Source organism: Rhinopithecus bieti, unplaced genomic scaffold (assembly GCF_001698545.2).
Source record: "Rhinopithecus bieti isolate Rb0 unplaced genomic scaffold, ASM169854v2 scaffold_24263, whole genome shotgun sequence".
Classification (NCBI taxonomy): domain Eukaryota; kingdom Metazoa; phylum Chordata; class Mammalia; order Primates; family Cercopithecidae; genus Rhinopithecus; species Rhinopithecus bieti.
Window position 1 is genome coordinate 1,221,191 of NW_016811410.1, and position 5,569 is coordinate 1,226,759.

Consider the following 5,569-nt stretch of genomic DNA (forward strand, 5'->3'; position numbering starts at 1 on the left):
TGGGGGCTGGGGTGGGAGTTGGGTTGGGGCTGGGGTGCCCCTAGTCTGCCAGGGCTTCGAAGTGGCCATCATGAGGATCAGGCATTAGGGAGCCTGTGCCCACCCACCCACTCATGAGCTCCCCAGCAAAGGAGGCCCCGAGGCTGCCAGTGGGGTGGTTCCTGGCTCCTGGGTGAAATTCACCTGCCAAGGAGCTCCACCAACTCCCCAAGCATCCCCCACCCCCCACCCCAGCAGCCCTACATCCTCCCATTACCTGGGAAAGGCCAGCCGGTCGCCACGGACCTGCATGAGGCACACTGGCTCCATGTCAAAGTCAGGCATGAATATTTCACAAGCGGCATCATAAATAATGCACTTATTTAGAAAGACACTGAATATTTTATAGACTGAAGTGCAGCCCAATTTAAAGAGGGGATCTACATTGTGAGGGGCTGGATTTCTCGTCCACATGCTGAAGACCAGAGTGGCACAGGGGGGCACACACCTGGTGCCCGCTCTGGCTGCAGCCCCCACCCCTGCTGACCCCACCTGTCCTCATCAGGGTCCCTTTGGGCCCCACACCTGCCTTCCCAGAGCCTCCCTCTGCTTTAGGGGAGTAAATGGAAGCTGGGTTCCCGGAGAACAGACAGAACCTTCCAGGGCCCGGGCCTTCCACCTCCTTCCTCCACCCCCTGGACTCCGTTCTCCATTTCTCTTCCCAAATGGAAGTTTCTTTTCGGATTTTTACATCTTCCATAATGAATAGCTTTTCTAGTACTTTATTTTATTAAAACTTATAATTTATTTTAAAAACCAAATTCCAAGACAAAGATGTGAGCCCCAGAGGACGTGCTGAGGTGAGGTGGGTGGGGCCAGGCAGGGCTGGAGCAAGGGTGGGAGGGGCCAGGCAGGGCTGGGGCAAGGGTTGGCAGTGCCAGGAAGGGTTGGGACAAGTGGGAGGGACCAGACAGGGGCTGGGGCAAGGGTGGGAGGGGCCAGGCAGGGCTGGAGCAAAAGGTGGGCAGGGCTAGGCAGTGTTGGGGTGAGGTGGGCGGGGCCAGGCAGGCCTGGGAGGGGCTGAGGCCCCAGCAATGGGGGCAGTCTCATCTGGGAGAGGGACCCTCCTTCTCCTTCTCACGAGGTCTTCTCTTTTCCTCCTTTGCGGTTAGAATTGATACTGTTAACGTTCTTCTGATGTAATTAACCATCTTGTTAGCCCTGGCTATTAGGTTGATTTTCCCTCATTCTCTCGGTGTCCAGTGTCTGAGCCTGGAACCATCACTTACTTAGTATTTTAGGAATTTTGACAGGAGATTTGTTTCCTGCCTCTGCCTTTTCCTGGAGATAAGGGACTGTGCCTCGGGGGACCCGCAGGCTCTACACCTGCCCAGGGCCAGCAGCAGTGGGCAGAGAGGGTCCTCTTCCCTTGGGTCAGCCCGGCCTGGCCTCCCAGGCTCACCAGCTGCCCCTTGAGGGCCCTGAGCCGCCATTCCCCGCTGCAGGCTCCAAAGGCCGCATTCCTAAAACCCTGACTAACAGACACCTGTTCGCACAGGCCCAACCCAGAACTGGCTCTTACAGCCGTCTGTGAGGCCTGACCTACCACCGGAGCTGCCTCAGTCAGGTCCGGGCCACTGGAGTGCGGAGGCCGGGGTGCCTGGAGGCAGGGGCGCTGGGGTGCTGCGGCTGCCGCGGAGAAAGCGTTCTCGTGGTCTGGGGTTGGTCTTGAAGAAAAATGGGCAACGTGCTTCTTGTCTGAGGTTTCTGTATGAACAGGAAGCTGAGAACCCGTGTGTGCTGAGCTATCCTGGGTGCTTGTGGTCTTTTGAGAGGTGGGGAAGTGGGCGAGAGGGAGACATTGATTCAGACAAGAAAGGAGGGAAGGGAGAGAAGAGGGAGGAGGCTGCACACAAGAAGGGGCCCGACTGGGAGTTCCCCCACCCCCCACCCCATCAGGAAAAAGCCCAGTGGACCTCGCCCCACCAGGCCCTGCCTGAAGCACCTGGATGCCCACAGCCAGGCCCTCGATGTGACCACGGCTAAGATCAGCCTGGCTTCCCCAGGACCCCACCGTGCCCCAGCCTGCGGTCCCTCCAACCCAAGTCTGGTCCACGCGGAGGCTGAGAGCCTGTCTGCACCACTGCCTGGGGCAGCCCTCCTTGGGCCCCAGGGCTGGCTTCTGGGCCTAGGGGTGACCCCTGCTGCTGGAGGGAAAGGCTCTCCGCCCAGTCCCTGGGTCTCTGGCCATTGGGCCCCAGAACTGATTCCTGATCACCCTCGTATTCAAAGCTAAGGCCGAGGGTGGGTTTCAGGAAGGTCCCAGATGCAGGAATCCCAGGCACAATCCCACAGCTGGGCCTGGCGCCTCTCCCAGGGGCTGGGCCCCGGGGCTCCCATGGGCCTCTCCCAGGGACCCCGGCCCATGCATTGATTCGTGCACTTCCTGCCCTCCCGCCCAGCAGCTGCTCCCGGCCACCTTTCCCTTCTCTCATTGACCCCTGCCCTGCCAGTGCCAGAGGCCCCCCAGAGCCGCATGGAAGGTCCTGCTCAGAGAGCACCTGGGCACCCAGCCCCCGCGTCCCTCCTCCTGTCTTTCCTCCTCCTCCCACTTCTCCCAGCTCCCACCCCGCACTTCCTCTGTGCCCTCCCACGGTGAGGCAGCACAGAGCAGAAAGGCAGGCTCCTCCAGGCCCTCCCGGGCCTCCTTGCTTCCAGAGCACCCAACACCTGAGGCTTCCTCAGCCTTGACCAAGTGCGGGGTGCCCAGGCCCCTGCTGTGGCTCTGGAGAAAGGCCAGGCTCCTTCCCTGCAGGGTGGGCGTCCGGCCAGCCCGAGCAGCTGAAGCACTGACCTCAGGACCCCCACCTCCTGCCCACCCCACCCTCCTGTCTGGGCCAGGCCGGGGGCCAACTTGCACCTGCTGCCTGGGTCTAGCCCTCGTCTCTTCCTCCTCCCGCCTCCTGGGTACCTTCGGTGCTCCACCACCCACAAGCCCCTCCAACCTGGGGCAGTGCTGGCTTGGACTGTGCCACGGGCCATCCAGCTCAAGGCCCGGCCTTGCCAAGGCCCACAATACCTTACCTGCCAGTGCTTCTACCCTGGGCCTCTCCAAGAAGCTGCTGGCACCTCCCCACACGCCTCTGCTCTGTAGGTCAGGGGTTCCCAGGGCCCACCCTGAGGCCCCTACCCCCTCGCCTAGGCCCCACCACAGGGCTCCTCTGCCCAGATGTCCCAGGTCCAAAGTGGAGGCTCAGCCTTGGACCTCAGTCAGCTCCTGGCCAGGGTGTGAGGGGTGGGTTGCAGCTGCATGGCCTCACCGCCCGCCAGGCCTGCGGAAGGGAGGACATGCCCTCCCACAGACCCTGTGATGGCGGACTGCCATGGAAGGTGTCTAGGCCCTTTTGGGCATCCCTTGCCCCCGTCTAGGTCCCTAGGTACTTGCAGGAAAGAGGGGGTGAGCACAGCCTTCTCTAAGGGAGCACCCAAGTCCTGGCCAAAGTGACCCCCCACTCTGGGCCTCCACAGTCCAGGCAGCCACCTCTTCAGTCTCTGCCCTTAATGTGAGGTAGAGTGGATAGAGGGACTCCCTCCTCTGACCAGCTGGGCAGGCAGGGAAACCCGGGCATGGGAGCCCAGGGCTGGTGGCCATGCCTGGAGGGAACTGGCTGCATCTGCAGCCCAGGCCACAGGCCCCAGGACACCCAGACCTCTTGGCAGGACTCCAGGGTTAAAAGGCAGTTTGTGGCTCCATTTCTCCCCTGATGATGGGCACCTTGAAGGGGCTCTGGGCACCAGCGGGACAAACATCATAGGGAAACTCAGCAGCCAACCTACCACCAGGACCCGCCTGTCCTCTGCCCTCCCAGACCCCTGGTCATGGGTCCAGCAAGCTCCCAGGGAGGGCACGCCAGGCACTGGGCCCATGGACACACTACAGAGAAACGCCACAATTGTTGGGGGCATGCGACTAAGACGTCTCCTAACCGTCGGCACCCACGGGGCGCGGCTCTTTCCAAAACCCCACGTTAAAACAGCTGCAGGAGGACGGAAGGGGCCTCGTGCCCATCCCCTGCTGCTACTCCCCACCCGGCCCTCAGCCTCCTGCCGCCGGAGCTCCGCCCACCTGCGGCCGACTCTTCTTCATCGCGAGCCCCATAAGCAAGACTACCTTGAGGCCAGTAGGTGCTTCCTGAGAGTTTGGGAATAACAGGGGAACTACAGCAAATAGCAGCAATTTTAAAAGCAAACCAGGCATCAGCCCTTGCCATCCTCAAGCCATCACCACCCCTGCCCAGGATGGAGCTCCAGTGGCTGCACACTTCCCCCAGGGCTCGCCCTGCAGCTGCCTCTTGGCTCCTGGGAGGAAACTCCACATTTCAGCTGCTTTATACCCAGAGAAGCCTCCTGCCTCCCTCCCCAATCCTAGCAGATCCTGGGCCTTTCCTGCCTACCTGGGCTCCTGGAAATAACTGGCCGAGCCTCTCTGTGTGTCTGGCACAGCATGGGGCCCAGAGGCCAGAGCCACCGGAGGTGCCCTGCAGAGAGGGTGGGGTTACGAAATCCCCCCACCATCCCCCCACTGCAGAACACACCCTGGGCCCAGCTGGGCTCTAGAGGTGCACAGAGGAGGGAACTGAATTCTTTCAGGAATTGGAGATGCCCTTGTGGTTGAGGAGGAGCTGGGGCTGGGGCAGGGTCCAGGGCTGAGGCTGGGGTTGGGGCTGGAGCTGGGGCTAGGGCTGGGGCTGAAGAGGAGCTGGGGCTGGGGCCGGAGCTGGGGCAAGGGCTGGGGCGGGGGCTGGGTCTGGGTCTGGGGCCCGGACCCTCCATCATTTGCTGGGCTCGTGTTCAGAAATGGAGGAATCTCAGGACCGGTCACTGTGGTCTGCGGGGCGGCAGGCCTGAAGCTGGCCCTCTCTGCAGAGGACACCTTGGGGACTGCTGCTCAGCCTGGAGGCCAGAGGCGGCTCTCACCTCCCCCGCAGCCCCAGCCCCAGGAGGCTTTGAGCAGAGCTGGCTATCTTGTCCCATCACTGTCTGTGTGGGGTCGTCCTGCTCCCCCAGGAGAGCGGGTCTGCAGGAGGGAAGCCAGAGTGGCCCCTGGAGACCTCAGGACCCCAGAGGGAATGGGCAGGGAGCCTCGAGGATCTGGAGGAGGGGAATTCAGAGAGGCAGGAAGCCAGGGAGCCCTGAGGAGCGGGGAGACGGAGTGTGGGGGGAGGGAGTGAGCTGGGAGGGAGTCCTGAGTGGGGGGAGGGGGAAGGGTGAGAAGAGTGGGGGTTGAGAGGAGAGGGAAGGAAGGGGAGGGGGAGGGGAGGGCGATGGGGGAGCCCCCACAGATACCCCAGCTGCTGGCTGGGCACTGGATATCCCTCCCACTGTTGAGCCTTACTCACACTAGAGGCAGCCATGTCCCAGCCCACAGCCAGGTTGGAGTCAGGGACCCGTGGCGCCCACCCTCCCTCAGCTGAGCTCACCAACAGCTCAGAAATAGTCATTTCAAAATTAAAGCCCCATTAAAGAGTTAACTCATTGCTGTCACTGCAACTTATTTTATTTTATTTTATTTTATTTTATTTTATTTGAG

The 5,569-nt window shown here is 61.6% G+C and overlaps 1 long non-coding RNA gene across 1 annotated transcript in view; it reads right to left on the reverse strand.

Moving 5' to 3' along the window:
- The window catches only part of LINC02870 (long intergenic non-protein coding RNA 2870), a 13,317-nt gene extending 8,960 nt beyond the window's left edge, over positions 1-4,357 (reverse strand). The window contains exons 1-3 of the long non-coding RNA XR_014485122.1: positions 4,329-4,357; positions 3,830-3,913; positions 1,442-1,804 (exon numbers count right to left, since the gene is read on the reverse strand). This is a non-coding gene — a long non-coding RNA (long intergenic non-protein coding RNA 2870). The remainder of the gene's footprint in view (positions 1-1,441; positions 1,805-3,829; positions 3,914-4,328) is intronic.
- Between the last annotated feature and the right edge of the window lie 1,212 nt (positions 4,358-5,569).